Source organism: Heteronotia binoei, chromosome 2, assembly GCF_032191835.1.
Source record: "Heteronotia binoei isolate CCM8104 ecotype False Entrance Well chromosome 2, APGP_CSIRO_Hbin_v1, whole genome shotgun sequence".
NCBI classification, from domain to species: Eukaryota; Metazoa; Chordata; class Lepidosauria; order Squamata; family Gekkonidae; genus Heteronotia; species Heteronotia binoei.
Window position 1 is genome coordinate 187,702,605 of NC_083224.1, and position 15,287 is coordinate 187,717,891.

At 47.1% G+C, this 15,287-nt stretch overlaps 1 protein-coding gene across 1 annotated transcript in view; it reads right to left on the reverse strand.

Moving 5' to 3' along the window:
- Nucleotides 1–12,442, reverse strand: part of ABHD8 (abhydrolase domain containing 8) — a 35,537-nt gene extending 23,095 nt beyond the window's left edge. Inside the window, exon 1 of the mRNA XM_060232682.1 lies at nt 12,424–12,442. The gene's annotated coding sequence lies outside the window, so the exon portion shown is untranslated. The remainder of the gene's footprint in view (nt 1–12,423) is intronic.
- Nucleotides 12,443–15,287: the final 2,845 nt, after the last annotated feature.

Below are 15,287 nucleotides of genomic sequence, written 5' to 3' on the forward strand. Positions count from 1 at the left end.
TCTACCTCACAGGGTGTCTGTTGTGGGGGAGGAAGGTAAAGGAGATGGTGAGCCGCTCTGAGACTCTTCGGAATGGAGGGCGGGATATAAATCCAATATCATCTTCTTCTTCTTCTTCTTCTTCTTCTTCTTCTTCTTCTTCTTCTTCTTCTTCTTCTTCTTCTTCTTCTTCTTCTTCTTCTTCTTCTTCTTCTTCTTCTTCTTCTTCTTCTTCTTCTTCTTCTTCTAACAAGGAGCCTGTCGGTGCCCTTAACCATAGACCCAGCAGAACAACTTTTTGCAGACCCTGCAAAATTGTACCAGACCCCGTAGGGTCCTGATCTCTCCTGGAAGAGTGTTCCACCAGGCTGGAATCAGAGCCAAAAAGGCCCTGAGTCTGGTTGAGGACAACCAGGTGCTCTTTGGGCCGGGGACCACCAGCAGATTTTGTTCCCTCGAGCATAACACTCAAGGGAGGGGACATACCATACCATACTATCAAGCCAATTTATGGCAAGTAGCAACCCTGTAGAATTTTCAAGGGAAGAGGCAATCGGAGGCAGTTTGCCATTGCTTGCCTCGGGACGTCCTTGGTGGTCTCCCATCCAGGTACAAACCAAGGCTCATTCTTTTTAGCTTCTCAGATCTGTTGAGATTGGGCTAGCCTGGGCTTTCTGGGTCAAAGCGACTGAAGACGGTGGCTCAGTGGTAGAGCATCTGCTTGGGAAGCAGAAGGTCCCAGGTTCAATCCCTGGCATCTCCAAAAAAGGGTCCAGGCAAATAGGCGTGAAAAACCTCAGCTTGAGACCCTGGAGAAAGAGCCGCTGCCAGTCTGAGAAGACAATACTGACTTTGATGGACCAAAGGTCTGATTCAGTATGATGCAGCTTCGTATGTTCATAAGAAAGAGGTGCTATGGCTTAGAAATCAGAGTCTGACAGGTTCTTCTCTGACCTTAGATGTCTGTAGCAGTCGAAAATAGCAGGAGTTCAGTAGCAGTTTCAAGACTAAGGGGAACTTCCAAGGATGAGGGCAGAAAAAACTCTCCCTTCACAACAAGAGCTAAGCAACCAGCCTGTGAGCCGCTGCTCCTTGGAGGTGATTCGGTGTCAGAGCCTGCAGAGATCACGGCTGCTTCCTTGCCTCAGAGGGCCCTTCTCAGCAGAGGACAGAATTAAATCTTGGGGATCTTTGTTAAAGTGAAGGGGGGGCAGGGATGCTGGTAACCATAGCGACCAGGGCAGAGTTGGGTACCACTGCTTGTTCTGGCTGACAAAGTTGACAATCTAAGTGCTGCTTTCATAATGTGATTTCCGCGTACTGAGTCAGAAATGAAGCGGGTTGCATAAGACCACATTTGTGTGTCTCTCCCTCCCCCCCTTCTCCAAGCAAGGCTGAGATTTATTCAAATAGAGGGGGAATCAGGGCAGACTGACAGAAAAATTGGAGCTTGCGGTCTCCACGAAGCCTTCCCACTTCCTCTAGTCTGAAAGGGACCCCTAATTAAGAAAGAAAGCAAAAAGCACGGGTCATGCCTCCTCGCTGATGCGGATTACAGAGGGAGGAAAGAAGAGAGAGATGGGTAAATAGTTGGAGTGTCACCTCCAAGGTTAAGAGCAAAATATTTCAGAGCAATGGGGCAGGGATATCTATTGAAGGTAGTGATGCCGACCTCCACAAGGGGCCTGGAGACCTCCTGGATACTGGTCTCCAGACGGCAGAGATCAGGAGAAAATGGCTGCTTTAGAAGGTGAACTCCTTGACACTGTACCCCACTAGGGTTGCCAGCCTCCAGGTGAGGCAACACACAAGAAAACACTGCATATAATAGATAGATCCAAGTGGCCATGTATGTTACATGTTAAAGGGTAAATTAGTTAGAAGGGGAAAACTTCTGAGAAAGTAATGCCCTCTTTTTGACCCAGGCTTATATAATAGAGTGATTGACAGACATTCTCACATTTTGACATATTACTGTTTTATTGCTTTCGCATGCTCATGCTACCCAGATCAAAGGTTTGCTCCATTTGTTAATGTTACTATTCTGTCACTGGATCTTAAATTTGTACCTTTTTGCATTCTAAACCACTGCCTACCGGCTTTATATAGCCCTGCTCACTGTACCCGATTCCTTGTCTGATGCAGTGTGCTTGGAGCACACGAAAGCTTGTGTTCTGAATAAAACTTTGTGCACTTGACTCCTACTTTGTTCAACTGCATATAATACTTATACACTATACACGGTGCTGACTTGAAAGCAGATAGAGCTGTAGCCTGTAGCACAGGGTTCCGGACATAATTGTGACTTGAAGAAGTCTTCAAAAGAAACATGCCTGTAAACCTAGGCGACATGTTGCCACTGTGCTCTACCTGGAGAGCTGTCTGCTGCTCCTTGGAAGGACTTCTTGTACCTCCGTAGGAGAGACGTTCTTCTTTTGGCTCAAAATACCTCAGCGTTAATTTAGAAGACAGCTTCATTCTCTTCATGTTGCAAGCCCCGTTGGATCAACCAGAGTACATTGGATGAGCAGCTGTCTCTTTCAGGGACTGTTTATTGAAGGACTGATATTTGTTTTGGAGTGTATGTGGCTGGTATAAGGAATCTGTTATTTGAAGTGCAGTTTATGTTACAAGCTAGTATATTTGATAGAAAAAATATATATTTAAAAAGGAAAACATGACTATATAGTGCATAAGTATTATATGCAGTGTTTAAAAAGTAAAGTATGAATATATAGTGCATAAGTATTATATGCAGTATTTAAAAAGTAAAGCATGACTATAAGAGTGCATAAGTATTATATGCAGTATTTAAAAAGTAAAGCATGACTATATAGTGCATCAGTATTATATGCAGTGTTTTCGTGTGTGTTGCTCTATCTCCATTGCAGTTTCTCTGTGCTGCTCAGCCTCCAGGTGGGGCCTGGAGATCTCCCACTTTTCACAACTGATCTCCAACTGGCAGAGATCAGCTCCCATGAAGAAAACAGCAGCTTGGGAGGATGAACTCTATAGGATTGGACCATGCTGAGGTCCCTCCCCTCCCCAAACCCTATTCCCTCCTGGCTCCACCCCCCAAAGTCTCCAGGTATCTTCCAGTACAGACTCAGCAACTTTATATCCCACTGAGGTCCCTGCCCTCTCCAGGCTCCATCCCCAAATCTCCAGGAGTTTCCCAGCCTGGTTCTGACCACCTGGTTCTGGACCTGGTAACCCTATTCAGTAAGGGGGGAGATGACTGGCAAAAGCCCCATAATTTGAGAGAGAGAAACCTGTTCCAACGTTCAAACCATTTACTGAAATTAGATCCATAATGCAAAAACCTTCCAAATGTATAAGGATCTAGTACACAGCATATAACATTCATTCAAAATTAAAAATTTAAAACACTGGAATTCTGCCACGCATCCCTAGCCTGGAAGACAAAACCGGACGGAGGGTAAAGATAAGGGCATTCATTGTCCAGTGGGTGGGGTTTTGGGGGGAGGGAGGTAGTTAAGGTTGCCAGGTCCAATTCAAGAAATATCTGGGGACTATGGCGGGGGAGCCAGGAGGCTTTGGGGATAGAGCCAGGAGCAAAGTTGTGACAAGCATAATTGAACTCCAATGGGAGTTCTGGCTATCACACTTAAAGGGATGGCACACCTTTTAAATGCTTTCCCTCCACTGGAAATAATGAAGGATAGGGGCACCTTCTTTTGGGGCTCATAGAATTGGACCCCCTGGTCCAATCCTTTTGAAACTTGGACGGTGTTTTGGAAAGAGGAACCAGATCCTATGCAGCAAATTTGGTGCCTCTACCTCAAAATACAGCCTCCTCGAGCCCCAGATACCCACAAATCAATTCTCCATTATATCCTATGGGAATAATGGAGTGCCCAGCAGACATTTTCCTCCTTCCCCCACTTTCTGATGACCCTGAAGCAGTGGGAGGGACTCCAAACTGGGGGATCCCCTGCCCCCACCTGAGGATTGGCAACCCTAGGTGGAAATTGGAGTCCTAGGAAATGTTTCTTTACTCCAAAATTCCCTAAGAGAGCCAGTTTGGTGTAGTGGTTAAGTGTGCGGACTCTTATCTGGGAGAACCGGGTTTGATTCCCCACTCCTCCACTTGCACCTGCTGGAATGGCCTTGGGTCAGCCATAGCTCTGGCAGAGGTTGTCCTTGAAAGGGCAGCTGCTGTGGGAGCCCTCTCCAGCCCCACCCACCTCACAGGGTGTCTGTTGTGGGGGAGAAAGGTAAAAGGAGATTGTGAGCCGCTCTGAGACTCTTCGGAGTGGAGGGCGGGATATAAATCCAATATCTTCTTCTTCTTCTTCTAACAGGATGCCAGCCTTCCGGTGGGACCTGGGGATCCCCTAGAATTACAACTCATCTCCAGAATACCGAGATTAGTTCCCCTGGAGAAAATGGCTGCTTCGGAAGGTGGACTCTAGAGCGCTTTGCCCCACTGAGGTCCCTGAGGTTCTATCCCCAAATCTCCAGCAGTTTCTCAGCCTGGATCTTGCGACTCTACCCCTCCCCCCCCACCACACCGGGGTCCTGGCAACCCTACTAAGGAATATGTTGCTTTTCTTTAGCTCACTTTTGGAGGAGCGATTTCCAAATGCTTTGCAACGCATCAACGGCACTATTAAGCTCTGGTGCCACAGAGCACAAAAGATGTCGCCAATTTAGATGCTGGGTAGACAAGGACACAACCCAAGTAGCCTTCGATTGCAATTCCTCCCCTCCGTTAATAACGCCAACCACAAGTTGCTCCTTGGAGGCGTGAGTCCTTCTCATAGCCTGCGCCCGAGTTCTCTTCATTCACATTCAAAGCGCTGGCAGAACACACACACAGGCACACATACACACACACACGCTCATCGCTTTCCCACCTCTTGTCCGCCCCCAGCTCATGGTCTCTTGGCAGAAGCTGCCAGAAAAACAGCTTTACTGACCTACTTTGATGGGAGAATGCTCAGATTTTTATATAATTCAGCACAAAGGAAGCTAAACTTTAATGTGGAAAGCACGGATGGCTAAGAATGCGTCGAACTGGCTCTCACGATGGGGCGGCTTCGTAGAGCACTGAGTGGAATGAAGCTGCGCTTTGTGCATTTGGAAAAATAAAATCCCAAACCACAGGAAACCTGGAACAGAAGAAAAGGGAACGGGAGGTTTCCCAAGCCTTGAAGATATGCTAGTTGAGTTATCTCCTGATTCTGAAAATCCTTTATGTCAAGGAGGAAATTAAGAACAATTAAGAACATAAGAGAAGCCATGTTGGATCAGGCTAGTGGCCCATCCAGTCCAACACTCTGTGTCACACAGTGGCCAAAAAAACCCAATTGCCATCAGGAGGTCCATCAGTGGGGCCTGGACACTAGAAGCCCTCCCCGTTGCCCTTCCCAAGCACCAAGAATACAGAGCATCAGCCCAGACTGAGAGTTCCATCAATACACTGTAGCTAATAGCCACCTCTGCTCCAGATGTTTATCCAATCCCCTCTTGAAACTGTCTATGCTTGTAGCTGCCACCACCTCCTGTGGCAGTGAATTCCATGTTTTAATCACCCTTTGGGTGAAGAAGTATTTCCTTTTATCCGTTCTACCCAACTGTTCAGCAATTTCATTGAGTGTCCACGAGCCCTTGTATTGTGAGAAAGGGAGAAAAGTACTTCTTTCTCTACCTTCTCTATCCCATGCATAATCTTGTAAACTAGGCTATAACCTTCCTCCCTGAAGTGCAAGGGGTTGGATTCCCTGCATTCAGAAAACTAGATGTTAAAGGAGCTCTTCAAGAACCATCTTTGTTGACATGCTAGTTTTCTAAGTACAGAGAATTCTTTGCCTGGGGCAGTGTTCTTTTGGGAGAACTGCAGTCTGCAGTGGCATAGATTTACCACCTCATCTATTGTTTGGGTTGCCAATTTACAGGTGGGGCCTTGGAAACTCCCAGAATTACAACTGATTTCCAGACTACAAAGATAACTTTCCCTGAAGAATACAGCTGCTTTGGAGAGTGGACTCTATGACATTATACCCTGTTGAGATTATCTCCTCCCCAAGCCCCACCCTCTCCAGGAATTTCCAGACCTGGAGTTGGCAATGCTACATGTTGTAGGATACTCAAGAAGGCTGAAAATATTGGAATTTAATATCAGCACCAAATTGTTTTAATGTGTTTTAATTGTTATTCTGTTCAAGGTTTTAATTAATGTTCGTTATTGTATATGTTTTTATTGTAAACTGCTCTGAGCCTGCTTCTGCTGGGAGGGCGGGATATAAATCTGTCAAGCATCGATATTTCCCAATAATCAGTCTTTTATTATTGAATCAAAAGTTGCTTTATTTTAGAAACTCCATAGCTTTGGCAAAGGACAGAATCCTTGGAAGTAATGACGTGCACAGACTCACAGAGTTACTTTATAGGATAGCTTCAAAGGATAACATACAGATGCGATTTGAGTCACGGGTTCAAAAGGTTACTACAAAGTATCTCTTTTATGCTAAGGAATGTAAGTAACAGAAACATCTCCCTTTCTCACACTTTCTCTGCGAGTAGATAAGGCTGTCTGTGTGAATCTGGGGGAGAGGCACATCGCACTGTTACCAGTTAGGCTAACCTAAACATCCTTGAGCCAGATGGATTTATTATTGCCCTTAGGTTGTAAAAGAGGGGGGAGAAGTAGGAGAGCTTGGTATCCTGTTCTTTGTCTGAGGAACCATAATGGCACTCAGAAATACGCATGCTTGACAAAATCCAATAAAAAAAACAAATTTGTGTGAACAGAGTTTTTTAACCCAGGTTTCCAGGAGCACAGGTTCGAGTTGCACAATGAGGAAAGCACCACCCTGTAACACTATTTAAATAAATTCAGAGCCCAGGGCTTCATTATACTTTATTAGTGCTTTGTGATTACAGTTTATCTTCATTGATTTTGACTTGTTTCACTGTGTTCTGCCTGCTTTGTGTTTCGTTATCGGCCATCTAGCCAGCGCACACGCAGGAGGCCCTCTGGACTACCATGAACCGGCCTGCCATCTTATTCTGAATGGGTTTGAAATGGTATCTTCAAATATTGTTTAATATTGTCCTCTTGTGACCTGCCCTGAGCCCGCTTACGGGGGAGGGCGGGATAGAAATAAACAAACATTTGAAATACACATTAATCAGGGGTCATTCGGTAGAAAAAGGGGTGCTGGAGCTCATGAGCACAACTCATTGGCACATGCCACAGAGCCGTGATAACGCCAGAAGGTAGACTAAATCAGCTCAGCTCAGCATCTACCTTCAAATGCTTCTTGAATTAGAATTGTCATAATAAAACCTGACTCCCATCATACTTTTTAAATGACTTTCTCCCATGTGGCCACAGAGGCATGAGGAAGATTTCCATCTGTCTGCTTTCGATGTTTTGGTTAATTTCCCCCTTTTTTTGTGGGGAAAATATTAGAAAGTTTGTCAAATCTTAAAAGTTAAGCAAAATTTTCACAGGGGGAATGGGGCCCAGAAGTATTTTTTTTTGGGGGGGGGGGTGTTTAAGAAAGAAAGAGCACAATAACATTTAGAGGTTCCGGAGCTTCGCTCCTGTGAGCTCTTGCCCAAAATGAGGTTGTGCATTATAACCCACCCACCCCGCCCCACCTCCAAATCCAGAATCTAAAATTACCTGACTGCTCCACTGATATTGATGTTGCTGCCGAAACTGCAGCTGCGAGAACTTTCCTTCTGCCTTGAAAATCTCCCCTCTTCATCCCTCCCCGTCTGCTTTTCCTCTCTGATCTTGCAAAGGCTAAACTCTCCCTTTCGTGCCCCAGGCTCTTTGTCTGACCTTTCCCTGTCTCTTTAGAGCACAAAGCCAAATGCAAAGCTGTTATTTTAAGCTGATGCAATTTTACTGACGCTAACAAGGCCCAGTCGGCATTAATGTTTTTGGCAGTCATACTTCAGGGCCTGGTGGCAAATCTTAGGTGGCAAACGGCAACAATAACCGTGGATCAATTCTCCATTATACCCTATGGGAATCAGTCTCCTTAGAGAATAATGGAGTGCCCAGCAAACATTTCCCTGCCCCCACCTGGGGATTGAGAAACTAGAGAGAAGTGGGGATTGGCAACCCTAGGTGCCCCCCACTACCCCCCCATGAAGATCTACCTATTTTTAGAGGGGAAAGGAGTGCTGGTGGTGGTCCCTTGCTCTGGCTCAGGGCGGCTGCCCCTTCTCCCCTCCTCCCCAGATCCAGCCCTGCCTCCTCATTGAGTGAAGACCAATGCATTAAATGCTGAGGGCCAAACTGGACATGGGAGTTTGAAATCAGGTTTGCTGAAAACCCATATAAGTTATGCTGAGTAGTATCACCACTATGCTGGTCATGTCAGGCAATCTCCTGCCCCCCCCCCTGAAAATGGGAAGGGGGAAATGGTGTCACAGCGATGTCACTTATGTTCACTGTGCCCATTCTCCTCTAGAGACTTCCTGAAACTCAATGGTCTTTACCACAGAGATTGGGGGAGTTCCTAGAGTGTCGTGCAATATGGTGATGGCATTTCAGTGTCTTTAAAGCAACGGTCACCTCGAGGCTGGACTATTGCAATGCCCTCTACATGGGGCTGCCCCTGTGCTGAACCCGGAAGTTGCAGCTAGTGCAGAATGCCGCTGCCCGGCTGTTGTTAGGGCTCCCTAGACGGGAGCACATTCAGCCGGGGCTCCGGGGACTGCATTGGCTGCCAATAACATACCGAGTTCGGTACAAGGTGCTGGTTATGACCTTTAAAGCCCTTTATGGCCTGGGACCTGCCTACCTTAGGGACCGTCTCTCCCCACCCACATGTTCCCCAGAGAGTGCTGAGATCGGGGTCTCAGAACCTCCTTATAATCCCTGGGCCAAAGGAGGCCCGTCTGAAAGCGACCAGAGACAGGGCCTTTTCGATTGCAGCTCCCTGTTGGTGGAACCAGCTCCCGGAGGAGGTGAGGGCTCTGCGGAACCTTGAACAGTTCCGCAGGGCCTGTAAAACAGCCCTCTTCCGGTTGGCATACAATTAATTGATATTGGAATGCATGAATATTTAAACTTCGAACATCAGAATATTGAACACTGGGATATTTGAAGAATTGATTTAAGGAAAGGTAGCATAGTGCATATTGGTGTGAGTTTTATGTATTTTTATGTATTTTATTGTATAATTATTAATGTATTTTAAACTGATCTTTGTTAGCTTTTTGTATTGTAAGCCGCCCTGAGCCCGCCTTGGTGGGGTAGGGCGGGATATAAATCGAATAAATAAATAATAAATAAATAAACATTTCCATGTCGCCTGACACCCCTCTCCCTATGCCCTTGACCCCCAAGCTCCTGGGATGGCTAGGTAGTGTTGCCAGGTCCCCTCTGTGTGTGGGGGGGTAGGGGTATAGGGTTGCCAGATCCAGTTGGAATTCCTGGAGATTTGGGGATGGAGCTTGGGGAGGACAGAGACCTCAGTGGGGTACAATGCTCTAGAGTCAGGGCGCTTTTTTTGTAGCAGAAACTACTTTGCATATTAGGCCACACCTCCCAATCCTCCTGGAGCTTAGAGTAGGCCCTGTACTAAGAGTCCTGGAAGCTCTTGGAGGATTGGCTACATCAGGGGTGTGTGGCCTAATATGCAAAGGAGTTCCTGCTACAAAAAAAAGTCCTGCCTAGAGCCCACCCTCCAAAGCAGTCATTGTTTCCAGAGGAATTGATCTCGGTCATCTGGTGATGAGCTGTAATTCTGGGGGATCTCCATGTCCCACCTAGAGGCTGGCATCCCTAGCAACCTCGGGGAAGGAATTAGTTACTTTTGTAATTAACTTTCTGCTCGCCATCTTGGAGGAGCCAGAAATAAAGCTCTGCCAGAAGGAACAGAACTTGGGACACCATGCTGACTTCTGGCTTTGGAGCCCCCTCCTCTCTGCCTAGTCCAGGGGTGGCCAAGCTGTGGCTCGGGAGCCACATGTGGCTCTTTCACACATATTATTTGGCTCTCAAAGCCCCCACTTCCCCATTGGCTGACTTGGGGAAGGCATTTGTCGGTTGCTTGAAAAATGCATTTAAAGTTAAAGTTGCTTTCTTTCCACCTCTCTCTTCACCATGTATTTACCTCCCTCTCTCCCTTCCTTCCTTCCAACATGTGGTGTTCATATCTTGCTACTCTCAAACATCTGGCATTTATTCTTTGTGGCTCTTATGTGAAACAAGTTTGGCCACACCTGGCCTAGGCTGTTGTTCCAGACCTGGAGAGGCGTGCTTGGCCAGGGGGCTTTGCGCTTGTGTGACATCTCATGGAAAGTGGGTACTACCCTCACAAAGCACCGACATGGCCTTCATAGCTGTTTTGCACAGCTTCAGCCCAGTTTCAGTGAGGCGCTGTGCAAATGCAAAATCCACAGGGAAGTTCTTTGCCTCAACCAGCATCATGTTTGAAGCTAGTCCTCAAGAACACCCCCCCTACTTTGTACCAACACCTGTGTAACACCCAGGGCTTTTTTTGTAGCAGGAACTCCTTTGCATATCAAGCCACACACCCCTGATGTAGCCAATCCTCCAAGAGCTTACAGTAGGCCCTGTAAGCTCTTAGAGGATTGGCTACATAAGAGAGGTGTGACCTAATATATAAAGGAGTTCCTCCTCAAAAAAAGTCCTGGGAACATCTCGTGCCAGGGCCGCCCCCAGGTTATCTGGCACCCTAGGCAAGGCTAACTTTGGGCACCCCGGCCCTGCGCTGATAACATCACAGAGTCACATGAGAGCTCCCAGTTTGGTGCCCCCATAAGGCCGGTGCCCTAGGCGAACCTGGTGCCAAGATGGATGTTAAAAAGAAATTACCTGCCAGATGTGGGGTCTATCTATAACTGCAAGTTAGTAAAAATTAATTGGCTTCTTAATGTTGGCAAGAACATGATTTGCTTTGCTTATATGTGGTACTTGAAATATTCCAGTTTCCTTGTTGAAAGCAAGCTGAATTTTGCAATTCATTACGCAGGCTGGGCACATTTGCAAATTGTGCACGATTTATGTCTGCTGGTCTCCTGAAAGGCCAGTGCATGAGGCAAGGAACTATAGCGCCACCCTCTGGGCACTGAATTTCTGAGATCTCACTGGGACCATTTTGACAGTCTCAAGGACTAGAAACTTGAGTGTTCAAGTGAAAGAGAGAGCTGAGGTTTCTCCAGTCCTGATTTCTGCGGTCAGTACCATTTTTTCCTTGCAGAAATGTGAACACAGAATTGCTGAATCCATGCGGGTCTGGTGGCAATTATTGGCCATTTTTGATGTAAAATTTATTGCACAGTATTTCTCTTGCTCTGTTTCACAAGGCTAGGCTGACAATCAATACCCCTTTTCGCTAAGGGGACTACAGAGAGAGAAAGAGGGCATTAAACCAAATTGACAAGAAGCCATTTTACAAGGGCTGTGGAGCAATTTGAACTCAGGGCTCGCACAGCTTCTTGTGTACCTCTTATATGCCACAGGCACCTCTGTAAAGCAGAAGGCGAATGAATGGATCAGCTATTCCAGGAGTCCAAAGTGGGGAAATCTACCAGCTCTTCTGGGCACGGAACAGGGGTCACTGGGGGCATCGGGGGAGGGGTTATTTGTGAGTTTCCTGCATTGTGCAGGGGGTTGGACTAGATGACCCTGGAGGTCCTTTCCGACTCCATGATTCCATGAAAGCCCCACAGTGCAATCTGGAGTGGGGGCAGATTCCACAGAACCTCAAAACAGGTTAACAGCTTGACAGCAAACCACAACTCCCCACCTCCCCTTAACTTAAGAACAATATTTAGCATTGACACATCCATGCACAAAAATACCATGTCTTAGGTAAAGATGGCCCACCCACAAAAAGCTGTCTGATCTCTGCAAGGATCCTCTCCCATAATTGCTAGGGATTGCACTTTTGAAATCACGACGTCTGCCAAACGCAGCCATCCTGGGCGCAGTGCTTGCAGAACCGGGCTCCTTCTGACCTTGCCTGGATTTTGCTCTTTTCAATCCATGCAGTGGAAGGGGGGTGGGGAAAGAGGGGGAGGGAATTCTCCGGCTGCTGCACACTCAGCAACCCTTTACTGCAATGGCAACAGTAGACGCACCTGATTTAGGGCAGGGGGGGTGGCAAGTCCCCTTTTTTGACCCTCTCCCATGAAGAATCCTCCCCAGGTCAATGCCACCAAGTTATTAAGGTGCAAAGAGCCCGAGGCTGCTAGACAGATACCCTTCCCTGCCTTCTTCCCCTCCATTCTTGGGATCCTATTTAAAGCCTGCCAAATCCTTGCTGATCTTCCAGCTCCTAGCCATTTTTATCCCTTTCCCTTGTCGTCGCGCAGAAGATTTGCCTCCTCGTGTTGCGCGTCCCCCTCGCCTCAGTCCACGCCACCTCCTCCAGGAAACGCTTCCCCAAACGATGGCGCATCTATGTTGGAACCAGAGAATCTCACCTCATTGATCGACCGTCGCCCTTGACTCATGGAGACTGTGCGACTGCCAGGACCCAGGAGGAGAGGAAGGCTGCGGGATTCGGAGCTCCTGCTTCTGCTGCGCTCACACTTCTTCCCTTTTGGCCAGGGGCGTCCACCCCAACGCGGGCCACCTGCCTCCCCAATTCATCTCTGCAAGACAGATGCACATTCGGGGTGGGCGGGCTGAGGAGGTGGAAGAGGAGGGAGGCGGAGGGAAGAGTTAATTTGCCCTTGTGTTCAGTAGCCATAGCAAAAGCCAGTCAAATCCCTGCTTGCGGGGGGGGGAGGGTCTTTGGGATGACAGGCAGGTGGAGGAGTCCTTCGCAGGGCTTTGCAGAAGCTGCTTCAAGGCGAGAGACGGCTGACTTCCAGCTGTCTTTGAACGACAGTCGCTGGGATTCACAGATCCATTGATTTTTTTTTTTTTAAAGCAAGCTTGTTTAACGGAATCTTAGCTGAATAATCATGCATGCAAAGGGTCAGAAAAATGTGCATATGTGCGCAGGTGGAAGGAGGGGGAAATCGTTTAAAAGAATAAAATAATATTTTATGGGGGTTTCTGATGAGGATTATTACCGGGCCTCATTTTGGGCAGGAACTCACAGGAGCAGAGCTCTGGAACCTCTAAATTTTATTGTGCTTTCTTTCTTACACCCCCACCCCCCAAAAAACACTTACTTTTGGGTTCCATTATTCAAACGCCCGGTGAGAATTTTACTGAACTGAAGATCTGATGAACTTTCTAATTTTTTCCCCCCATCAAAAATGGGAAAATGAGCAAAACCTATAAAGCAGAGAGATGGAACTCTTCCTCATACCATTGTGGCCAAATAGGAGAAAGTAATTTTGGAAGTCTGATGGGAGAGGTTTTCTTATGACAATTCTAATTCAAGAAGCATTTAAAGGAAGATGCTGAGCGGATCTAATTTAGTCCACCTTCTTGTGATGTCAGGGCTGTGTGGCATATGCAAATGAGTTCTGCTAATGAGTTCCAGAAGGTTCCTTTGCCCAATTCCCTCAATCACATGGGAGAGATACAATTTTTTTTAAACTTGTTTGTGTCCTTTATAAAGTCTATATCTCCACTCCCTGGCATTACATTTTATGACACACACGCCCGGCCCAACAAGGGCTCATTTATGTCAGATCTGGCCCTCATAGCAAATGAGTTTGACACTCCTGGACTACAGCCATATAAGACAGGGGCTTCTTTGTCATAGACCCTCAACTTAAAGTATTCCCTTCCAGTATCTGTCCATTTGAAGAAGAAGATGATATTGGATTTATATCCCGCCCTCCACTCCGAAGAGTCTCAGAGTGGCTCACAATCTCCTTTTCCTTTCTCCCCCACAACAGACACCCTGTGAGGTAGATGAAGATATTGGATTTATATCCCGCCCTCCACTCCAAAGAGTCTCAGAGCGCCTCACAATCTCCTTTCCCTTCCTCCCCAGAACAGACACCCTGTGAGGTAGATGAAGATATTGGATTTATATCCCGCCCTCCACTCCGAAGAGTCTCAGAGTGCCTCACAATCTCCTTTCCCTTCCTCCCCCACAACAGACACCCTGTGAGGTAGATGAAGATATTGGATTTATATCCCGCCCTCCACTCCAAAGAGTCTCAGAGTGGCTAACGATCTCCTTTTCCTTCCTCCCCCACAACAGACACCCTGTGAGGTAGATGAAGATATTGGATTTATATCCCGCCCTCCACTCTGAAGAGTCTCAGAGCGGCTCACAATCTCTTTTACCTTCCTCCCCCACAACAGACACCCTGTGAGGTGGGTGGGGCTGGAGAGGGCTCTCACAGCAGCTGCCCTTTCAAGGACAGCCTCTGCCAGAGCTATGGCTGACCCAAGGCCATTCCAGCAGGTGCAAGTGGAGGAGTGGGGAATCAAACTCGATTCTCCCAGATAAGAGTCCGCACACTTAACCACTATACCAAACTGGCTCTCCATTTGGCATTAAATTTGATCTTTTAGCACCCAGTGTTTTTACTGTTGTTGTGTATTATGAGTCCATATTCTTTCTCCCTGGCTATATGTGATGCTAATTGGTGTATGACAACCTTCTCCTAAAGTAGTGAGTCCCGCTCCAAAGTAAATGTGTATGCTCTACATACATTTGAGCCCCATGATGCAGAGTGGTGAGCTGCAGTACTGAGTTCGATCCCAGCAAAAGCTGGGTTCAGGTAGGCGGCTCAAGATTGACTCAGCCTTCCATCCTTCCGAGGTTGGTAAAAGGAGTACCCAGCTTGACTTGGTGCTTGCACAGGGGACTGCCTTTACCTTTTTATATGTAGAGTTGCCAGCTCTGAGGTGAGAAATACCTGAAGATTTGGGGGTGGAGTCTGGAGAGGGCAGGGTTTGAAGAGGGGAGGGGCCTCAGCAGGGTACAATGTCATAGACCAGAGGTGTAAAACTCATTTGTTACGAGGGCCGGATCTGACATAAATGTCACTTTGTCAGATCAAGCCATGTCTGCCATAAAATGTAATGCTAGGTGGAAGAAGAAAAAATTGGATTTATATCCCGCCCTATACTCTGAATCTCAGTGTCTCAGAGCAGTCACAATCTCCTTTACCTTATCCCCCTTCCACAACAGACACCCTGTGAGGTAGGTGGGGCTGAGAGAGCTGTTACAGCAGCTGCCCTTTCAAGGACAACTTCTACGAGAGCTATGGCTGACCCAAGGCCATTCCAGCAGCTGCAAGTGGAGGAGTGGGGAATCAAACCCGGTTCTCCCAGAAAAGAGTCCACGCACTTAACCACTACACCAAACCAGAGATATAAACTTTATAAAGGACACAGGCAAACTTCATTAACAATATTCTTTACTCAA